The sequence below is a fragment of the Artibeus jamaicensis genome, unplaced genomic scaffold (assembly GCF_021234435.1).
Source record: "Artibeus jamaicensis isolate MK-2021 breed Jamaican fruit bat unplaced genomic scaffold, CSHL_Jam_final contig_233, whole genome shotgun sequence".
In the NCBI taxonomy this organism is placed as follows: Eukaryota; Metazoa; Chordata; class Mammalia; order Chiroptera; family Phyllostomidae; genus Artibeus; species Artibeus jamaicensis.
Window position 1 is genome coordinate 8,208,490 of NW_026521486.1, and position 10,484 is coordinate 8,218,973.

At 49.9% G+C, this 10,484-nt stretch overlaps 1 non-coding gene across 1 annotated transcript; it reads right to left on the reverse strand.

The window, feature by feature from the left end:
* Positions 1-7,991: 7,991 nt before the first annotated feature.
* LOC119060620 (U6 spliceosomal RNA) lies at positions 7,992-8,098 on the reverse strand. Its single transcript, XR_005084618.2, has one exon. It is a non-coding gene; the product is annotated as a U6 spliceosomal RNA (small nuclear RNA).
* Between the last annotated feature and the right edge of the window lie 2,386 nt (positions 8,099-10,484).

Genomic DNA, 10,484 nt, shown 5'->3' on the forward strand with positions numbered 1-10,484 from the left:
CAGCTGCCCACAAAAACTGCCCGCCCACTGCCGATGGCACCCACTGCCACATGGTAACTTGGTGCATTAGTGCCAGCTGTGGTGAGCGACCATCTGACGTGATAGGAGCATCTGCCTGGGAGGGACTGAACCAAGACCTGTCAGCTCAGGCTGCGTGAGGCCTGGGAGGCCCAGGAGTGGCCCTCGTCCCGCCCAGTCCCGACATGGACCGGAGCCCAAGAGGAGAACAGCTCTGACGAGGGCAGTGGCCGTTTGTGGGGCCAGTCTGCACCAGGCCTGTCCTGAGTGCTTTATGTGTTATGATGCACCGAGACGCAGAGAACGCAGGGCTCCCATCACGCACGGAGGCAGACAGGATTATCTGACTGCAACCATGTCTGACTGGAGCAGACACATGAGGGGTAGGGGAGGTTCGTGGGAGGACACCGGCTAGTTCGCTAAGCGATGGGCCAGCCGGAGAATGAGGGCTGGGGACTCTGACTGCGACTGCTGTGGAGGCCCCGCCCTGCAGGAGGCCCAGCTGCCAGTGCCGGAGTAACTGTGCTCCCGCTGTTCCTGTGAGGTCTGCGCTTTCCCCTCCCACCCTCCCTCCGAAGGGGCTGCAGAGGTTCACTGCACAGAACAAAATGGCCATCTTGAGAAAGGTCTGATTCTTGGAGTCCTGGCAGTTCCCACAGCCCCAGGGGCAGGAGACGGCCTTCACCAGTGAGAAGTCTGGAGGGGAGGGCAGAGGGCACATCCAGCTGCCTGTCTACACAGCCAGGAGCTCCCTAAACCACCTCGCCTGCTCCTCCCTGCATCAGGCGCGGGTAAGCAAACTGCCAGTAAAACTGTGACACACCCCGTGCCACCAGGCTGGACGCTCCAGGGGTGCATGGAGAAAGGGACAGAGGGTCCGCCGGGACAGAGAAGTGTCACAAGGCTCCCTGGGTTTCCCGCAGCTTGAGTGGACATCAGGGGAGGCGGAGAGGACTGATGTCAACATCCTGGCCCACTCCCAAGACCAGGCAGGGGTCCTGGGGGTCAGAGCTGTGAGCTGGGTCCCCAGGTGCCCGTGAGAACCAAGAGGAATCGGGAGCATTTGAGCCTGAGCTGCAACTGACTAACACCTGCTCCCCAAAGAGCCTGACCTTGGACACCAGCCTCACAGATACCACGCATTGAGCAGAAACATGGCAAAACCGCGGGCACGGGCTGTCTACGGAGGGCGCAGCAGGTCTGAGCCAGCCCGCGGCACAGCCCACCCTCCAGCGGCAGCACACGGGAGGCAATTTCTCCCGGACCCAAGAGAGCACACACACATGTGCAGACACGAAGGTATACACACGCAGTCGTGAATGTGCACATGAGCACACACGTGCAGGCATGAATGTGCACACACACACAACCCCAGAGGGGTGCTCCAAGCTTCACATGAGATTGACATTTTAAAATGAAAGGACTGAGCCTTAATAACCAAGATGACATTGTTTTTTTAAATAACTGAAAGTGATTGGAAAATTATGGAATCAGCCTGCGGTGTTCTTCAGCTACCCAGCAAGAAAGAGGAAACTCAATACAGCACAGTGGGAACAGTTGTTAGAAAAAATAAAATATAATATCACCTTTCCTTGTTTACCCTGCAAGCTGAGGCTCCTCACCCAAACTGGCTTCATTAATTACTATTATCGCCCCATTTCAGGCTGGGCAGCTTTCTTGCCACCCTCCCAGTGCTCAGAGGAAGCCTCTATTAATTTGGGAACTTGATAAGTGAACCAAGAAATTGGTGAGTTGAAGGCTTTCTCACTGCAGCCGAGCTGCTTTCCTATCACAGAATACGTTTGCAAAGAAATTCACAAGTCCGGAGGTTTGAAGAAACTTCTGCGACCGACCACGGAAAAGCAGTGCCGTCCTTCTCACTTCGTAATGTTGCTCCTCCTCTGCGCTCAGGAGTTCTCGTTTCCTCCCAAATTAAAATGGAGCTGGGGATTTGGGAGCAGCAGGTCCAAACTGGAGGCCCAGTTCTACCATGTACTAGCTGTGTGACACGGGACAAATCACTGCCCCCCTCTGGTCCCTAAGCCCTCGCCTTCACTGTGATCACAGCCCCCAGCCCACCGAGTCTATATGAAGAGCAGATGAGACACACAGTACGGGAAAGCCCCTGTAAGCGGTAACCCACAGACATGTGAGTTGTTACTTTTAGAAACATTTTTATGGCTTCAGCTACTTACCTCTCCCCTTGTACCCACCTGGGCCCCAGAAATCAGATCTGATGCTATAGAAATTGACTCATTCATTCATTCAGAACCCACGGAGGCAGCTGAGAATTTATCTCCCTCTTCTAAACACACAGGAAATTCTCTCACTCAGCCCTAATTACATTAAAAAAAAAGCTTCCAGGTGTTTTTATTTCATGAGCCCCTGTTTTGTGCCCAGCTCCAGCAGGCAGTTTATGCAGCCAGCTCAGGACAGCCCTGGGATTGCGAGCACTGCCACCCCCACCTCGCAGCTGAGGCTCACCAGGCTTGCTCCCCCGGCAGCAGCGCTGGGGTGGGAGCCCAGGTCGGTTTGCTGGGAGATCAGAGGGCTCCCTTGCCACCCCTGCCTGCCCCTGATGCAAACCGAGGTCCCCACTGGCGTGACCTTCCTCTCTCCAGGAAGGACTCTGTTCAAAGGATGAAGGACGTGCCACTCAGCCATTTCCTTGCATTACGACTACCGACTACTGCAGGATGAGTCTTCCCCATTCACTGATCCTCCTGCCCATGAATCAAAGCTTGTCTCTTTTTTTTTTTTCCCTCTGCGACCAGCCCTTGAGTTTCCAGTTTCGCCATTAGCTCATTGAACAGTGGCAGTGTTCCCAAGCTTCATTCAGGAAGACTCCATCTTCTGCAGGATGCAGAGAGAGAGAGAGCAAGAGGCAGAGCCCAGGAGACTGGGAGGGGGGTTGTAGTGTCGATTCAGACCACCACCACCGCCTCCCTGGGACCACTCCCCCTGGGGTCACGCCAGAGGCAGAGCATCGGACCCAAGGGACTCCGTCAGCCTCTACACCCTCATCATAAGTGGAGGACCAGCTTCTCTGATGCCCAGCAGGTGCTTTGTGATGCTTGAATTGTAAAGCCTAGAGGTGCATGAGGGGCAGCGACATACTGTGGAGAAGAGGGGCTTTGTGTGTTGTGCAGCACTGCACCCCAGCCTGCAAACACCAGGGCGCCGCTGGGCTGTGCCTTTCATGATGACGAGAGAACGCCCCAAACGTGCACAGCCGCCGGGCTGCCAAGGTGAGACACGGCAGCAATACACACGTGCCCTCTTTCGGGTCAAAGGCAGCAGGGAGTGCCTGGGGCCCCCTGGATGCCGATTTTAAGGGCTGTTATTAAATGAGATGATAATGACGACTATGATTAGCATTTCCCTGCTCCAGCTCACTCTGTCCCTGCAGCAACACCGCTCTGACAGAAAGTCCAGTGTCCCCTCCATTCGACAGACGAGCAAACTGAAGCCTGGTGAGTGACTTTGCCGAGGTCACACAGCTGCGGCGTGGTCAGACCTGCCAGCTGACTCCGGGGAAGCCCTCTTAACTCCATCCTCCCGGAAGGAGGGCCAGGCAATGTGGCTTCTCTACCCTTCCTGGTGCCACCATGCTTGGTCAACTGGGACAGGCCCAAGGCCTGAAAGGCTCAGCCACAACGAGCCACGCTAGACCCAGCAGAGGGTGAAAGCCACGCTAGACCCAGCAGAGGGTGAAAGCCACACTCCAGCGTCTAGAAGCATGTGACCCCCACGCCGTGCTCAGGCTAAACTAGAAGCAAATGTGGGACTCTGGGTCTCAGGACAACTAAAGCACTGAAAAAATTATTTGCCTGGCCATTGGACACCAGACCCAATTTGTGTAAGATACTGTCAGAAACAGGCGGACTCCTGTTATTTTGACACCTGTGTGACTTAGACAGTCCCCACAGGCTGTCCAGACCCACGGTGTCCAAAGGCCCAGAGTGGAGGGTCTGAAGGCTCCCTGGACGGGAGACATGAAGCCCTAGGCTCTTCTCCCAGGCCTACTCGCTCCTACGTGCTGTGTGCCCTTGTGTGAGTCCCAGCCCTCTCTGGATCTCGGCTTACTCATCTATAAACAAGGTGGTGGTGAACTCACCTGTCCTCCAAGATGCCTTTCCCATGCTGGCTGTCCAGGGGCCTGGTGAGTCACACGCCCAGGTTTGCAGGACTGATGGAGTACAGGTCCATGGCATTTAAACATATACATTTACTGGGCACCTACTCTGTGTCAGCTCCTATATGTGCATCACCTAAGACTACCCCACTTCAACCCTGTGAAAGAGAAACAGAATCATCTCATTTTGCATGGGGGAAGTGGAGCTTTTACAGTGTGGGTCGCTCACCCTCGATGTCACAGCTGGGGTTCCCATTTCACAGAGCCAGACACTGAGACAGCTGCCCACAGTCACACGGGATGTAAACCCCTGCCATCTGGCCACAGAGCTTAGCCAAGGGTCTAGGCTGCAGTCCCCACCTTGAGGCCCTTAGAAAATGCAGGGAAAAGACAGCGGGATGCACACAGGTACCAGGCAGTGCTCGTAGGTAAGAGAAAGGGTCGTTTCAAGGGCCAAGAGGATCCAAAAAAGGTAATCATGTGTTTTTGCAACCACAGGTATGCTAGATTTGAGGTTCATTGGAATGCTTTCTGCTTTTGACTTATGGCCATTTTAAGCCTCTGTGTCTTAGCACGGGCTGTTCCCTCTGCTGAAAATTCCCTTCCATTGTCCATAAGCTCCAACCCCCCCCTTCAGTACACAGCTCAAAATTATCCAGAAAGATGAACAACTTATCTCTAAATGCCCAGCTTCTAGCTCAGGCCTGGGATGTGGAACAGCTTACTCAATAATCTATAGAATGTAGGATGGGACCAGCTAATGAAGCAAGGGCAAATCCATAGATCTCTTCGACCTTCTAGCTAGAGCTTTTATTTTTTCTGGCTTGTGTTGTTTTGTTTTGTTTTTTTGCCAGGCACCTAAAATCAAAAGATAAACTCTAATGTCAGAATTATATGGTTTCGCGTGAGCTTCCCCCCAGTCTTTGGCCAATCTACCATCTTATCAGAGAAGATTCCCCAGCATCCACTCCTTTCCCCTGTTCACAAGGAGGTGTAGGAGTCAGAGAATCAATCCAACAACAAAAAAACTCAGATTACTCAGATTCCTCAATTGTGTTTCTCGAGCATCACGGAGGGACACACAATCTGAATCAGTATTTCTTAAAATCCACCTTTCCATTCCCATCTGTCTTTCTGATCTTCCCTGAAGTTCCCCCAATGCACTTCCTTCAACACCCTGAAAAATTCCTCCCAAGCCCCAGATGGAGCCCAGGTGGCCCCAGTGACCACCTCATAGTGCTTACTAGGGGCCGAACTCTGCACCCCCTACTGAATATGTAAAAGTAATAACCCCTAATGTGATTGTATTTGGATGCGGGGTCTTTGGGAGGGGCACTTATAATGGAGAGTGTCCTTTCCATTTCCTTCTCCATTTCTTCTCCATTCTATAGCCCAAAGCTGCCTCCCCAAACTAGCCAAGAACCGGCAAAGCCTCACTAGCTGCCAGTCTGAAAGGACAGACCAGCAGCTCTCATTCATGAATAAGTTTGTCCTTTGCTAGGGCTTCCTCTTAACCAAAGAAAAAGACTTCTTTTATAGCCTCTCCTTCTAGTCTATTCGATGTTCTGTCTTCACCCTCTTTTCTTCCAGGTTGCAACTTCAGGGGTGATTCCACCTGACAGTGAAGCAAGCAACTGTCTGTGCCCTAACCTCGCTCACCTATGGTTGACACTCTCCAGGTTCAAGTCCAAATGGCAGAAGGAGCTACTGACCGACATCTGCACATCCCTACTTTACCCAGTGGGTGCGCTTTGTGTGCAGGCCACACCACAAACGTGTGCGTGCTTACAGCCATGTTTTTCGAGGGAAACATGGTACTTGAGCACATTTTATCTATGGAATCCATTGGACTGGACATCGTCAGATACTCACGGAGAACAAACATGAACTAGCAGGGACCGTGTGAAATACATACTATGCACACACAACAAGAGTCTGATACAAGCAGTTACCACCACCTGCGCCCTTGAGCACCTGCCCTGTGGACACTCCTCTGACACTTTGCAACACTGAGAAATTCAGCGCGTCGGAGGTCATCCGCGCCTGGTCCCCAGCCCATCACACACACAGCTCTCTGTCTACGCTGGCTTTCAGAACTCACTAACCACTTGCTTTCAGAGCTTCCAGTTGATTTGGCATTTTATAAGCAGCAAAGATCAATTGGAACAGTGAATTACCCATGCTTGGTGACTAGTAATAAGATAATAACATTATAACCATTGGAAAAAAGAATGGGGGAGCTGGAGAAAATGTGGCATGAACAGAAAAACTGAATCAAGTTATGGAAAAAAATCAAAAGCAAGTGACTTTGCAAGATGGCAAAAAGCAGTTAATTTGGCTTCGGAATTAAATTATTCCTCTGTTATAGATAAATTTCACACTGCAAAATATAGAAAATGTATTTAAATGACCCTTGAGCTAGTAAATCCAATAAATTACATGATCTAACTGAGCTATCTTAGCTCCTTTCTGTGAACCTATTAATGCCTTACCACGAGGTGCGGTAAGACCGCTCCCACTGCTTGGCTTTACCGCCTCCGTCCCTGTCGGCCGAGTCCAGCCCCACAGACCTTCCTGTTTCTGCCTCAGAGTCTGCGCACTTGCTGGTCCCTCTGCTTGAGCAGCTGCCCCATGCAGCCTCGCCACCTGCATTCAGTCTCAGCTCCCCCAGCTCCTCCGAGGGGCCTTCTCTGGTCGCCCTTGCCAAGGGAGGGCCTCACCATCAATCCCTCCTTCTCCCACTACCAGCCTTCTTTCTCTACTCCACAGCCCTACGTTAGTTTTATCTTTCGTGGCCTTTCCTGCTACGTGAAATTGTACCTATAATAATTTATAGGTTCATCGCCGTGAATGGTAGACACAGAAGATGTACAAGTAGAACACAGTGTTCTGAGAGCAGGGCCATGGGCCCAGGCAGCTCTGCCACTTACTGGCTGTGATTCTGGGCAAGCCACCAAATCTCACGGGGCCTCGATTTTCTCACCTGGGATGACAGTGACCACCTCATAGTGCTTACTAGGGGCCAAACTGTGCACCCCCCACTTCATATGTAGAAGGAATAACCCCCAATGTGATTGTATTTGGACGTGGGGCCTTTGGGAGGAGCACTCATAATGGAATCAGTTTCCTTATCAGAAGAGATCAGAAAGCTCGCCCCCCACCACCACTCTGCCTCTTCCCTTTGTGAGACACAGAGAGAAGGTTGCCATCTGCAAGCCAGAAAGAGGGCCCTCACCAATCTGCCAACAACTTGATCTTGAACTTTCCAGCCTCCTGACAATAAGAAATAAAACTGTCTGTTGTTTAAGCCACCCAGTCTATGGTATTGTGTTTGAGCAGCCCTAACCAGCTAAGACAGGGCTTTTCTGAGGACTTGATGAATTAATTGATATAAGGCAATTAGATTAATGCCTGAAATATAATAATGATCTGTATGCATTTAAACATTTTTTCACTATGGAATATTTCAAATAAGACAAAAGTAAAGACAACAGTGTAATAAGTCCCACTAAACTGTCACTGAGCCTCCATAATCACCAACTCACGGCCAGTCTTGTCTTGTCAGTGCTGCTACCCACTTCCCCAACCCCAGCTTGTTTAGACACAAATTCCAGATTCGTATCATTTCATCAGTAAATGTTTCAGCATGCCTCTCTAAAAGAGGGACTCTTCTTGTTTTAAACATTACCGCAATATCATTATCACACTGAAAAATAATCAAAACAATACCATCGTCAAATTTTTTATGCTAGATTCCTCTGCATACTTTATATAAATTCCCCAAATCAGTTTGTACTTTAGATTACATGTGATTTGCAGAATTCTACACTTAAAAATTAAAAATATGGAACGCTGCACGAATCTGTGTCTCATCCTTGCGCGGGGGCCATGCTAATCTTCTCTGTATTGTTCCAATTTTAGTGTACGTGCTGCCGAAGTGAGCACCCATTGTCAAATTTTTGTCTTGGTCTTGGCCACCACTATGTCCCCAGAACTAGATAAGGTCTAGCACACAGTAGGTGTTCAATAAACAGGTGTTCAATAAATGAATGCCTTCTCTCTTTGATTCAAGGGTCTCAAATATGATAACCTCTCTGAGAGTCTCAATCTCTCTGAAGCTTTCTCTATTCGGTTAGATTTGTATTCTGTACACCTTTTCATGGTAACTAATTTTGACTTGAATGTGAGCACTTGATACTTTTCATCGTCCTGGAGGTGGAGAGATAGGGCCCATTGGGGAAGGACAAAAGAAGCGACAACACTCGACAAATGCTTCCTGCTCCCCTGATGCATGCTTGACCCCGTGTGAGTCACTGGGACCCAGTGGTGAGTAATTCCTCACTGAATTAAATAATTTCGAAGTTCATGTGTGAGAATGAAGACAGCAACAACCAGATCCTATGACAGAAAGGAATGGGGGGAAGAACTTGGCTTATTAGAGCCCAGAACACAGTGAGGCCCCTATGATCCAATGCAAATGGCGCTACTGAGGAAGCGACGCATTGATCAGGGGAACAGAACAGAGAGGTCAGAATGCAGTCCCCACCTTCAGGAGAGTCCACTGTGGGGCAGGGATGGTCTTCAACTGGAAGAAGAGTAATTGTTTCATTAATGAAACTTGCACAACCAGCTATCTTTTGTAAGAAAGTCAAAACTTCGTTTTACATCATACACATAAATAGACCCCAGATGGATTAAGGCCTCAACAGCCAGAAAATTAAAATAATAAATATCTCGAAAGAAAATGCAAAAAAATGACAAAGGCAGTCTCAGGGTACAGAAGGAACAAGCAAGTCATATTTGAAGAGAAAGACATTTGACTCCACAATATTCCTTTTTTGTGGCAACAGATGTTGTTCATAAAGTCAATATAAAAAACAAGAAATTTGAGTCCCAAGCTATTTGCAACAAAGTTGTCAAATAAGAGGCCAATGCCACAGAATACGAAGAGCTCCCACAAACCGGTAAGAAGTGAACGAGGAGGCCTGGAGCCAGACGAAGGAGAGGACCAGGCGGGACGCCGCTCGGACCCGAACAGCCAGCAAACACAGAAAGATGCACAGCGCCCTGGTTTACAGGAACTTAACATTCCGAGACTTCATTTCATCCCCATCAGACTGGCAAGTAATAAAAATAAAAATAATGTTAACACCTGGTGGTGGAGTAGATGTGAAGAAGTAGTAGGCTCATGAATTGTTGGGGGAAGCGCGATGTATCACAGCAGTTTTGGAAAGCAACCTGGCAACATCGACAGAAATTTTTTTAAAAAATGCATATACCCTTCAATTGAGCAATTCCACTTCTGGGGATCTATTCCATCGAAGTAAAAGCCCCAGTTGGGAGGATGTATAGACAGAGGTGTGTGATGCAGCCCTGTCTGCAGCGAGAGGGAGTGGGGCAGGAAATGAAGTAAACGCCTGTCAATGGCAGACGAGATGAAGGTACTTCTCAATGTCAAATATTATGCTGCCGTTAAAAGAATGAATCAGAGCTATCGCAGCCAACCTGAAGAACATCCCATGGGTGGTGTTGTTTGAATGACAAATCAAGATGCAGCATGGGTGCCTCATAGAATCCCATCTGGAGAAACAGTGACCGACCTGCCACGTGTGAATGGGTGGTAGGCAGGTGCAGCAGAGTGTTCACGTGTGCATGTTATCTGAATGGCCATTTCGCTTATGATTGCACAGACATGCAGAAATACACAGGTTGTTAACATGACCTTCTGCAGATTGTCTCCACGTAGACCCATGCAGAAAGACAACAAGAGGTGTGGGGGGATGGAGAGCACAAAAGAGCCTGAGAAAGAAGGGGAGTGTAGCTAAAACTCACTGTGTATGCAGTAATTGGTGGGGGTCGGCTGGGGTGCAGGGGGCAGGAGCTAGGGGAGAGTGTGAAAATATGAATGAGACTGGAGGAGATGGGCCAGGTCTCACAAATGGGTTTAGAGATGCTACCACCCTTTCCTGGGTACGGTGTGGACCACATCATCCTAGGTGCTGGGTGTAAATTAATCTGAGGGAATCATCACCATCTGTCCCATTTCCCAGGAGTGAGTGCTCAGAGGAGAAGCACCATCCCCAAGGTCCTTGGGACTCTAACCTAGTCTTCTAACCACCGGCTCCAAATTCTTTCCGCTGCCCCATTCAGTCTGGCCCATTTGCCTCCACCGCTCCTGCAATCCCATTAGCTGCAGGGGCAGTCCCAGGCTGGAGCCCCAAAGCCCTTTGGTGCAGGAGAGCAGACCAGAGCTCGGTAGTTACCTACCTGTTGCTGAGTCCAGTGGTGGGGGAGGAGGCAGTCGACCAGCAGGGCCTCCCCCCACCCTGAT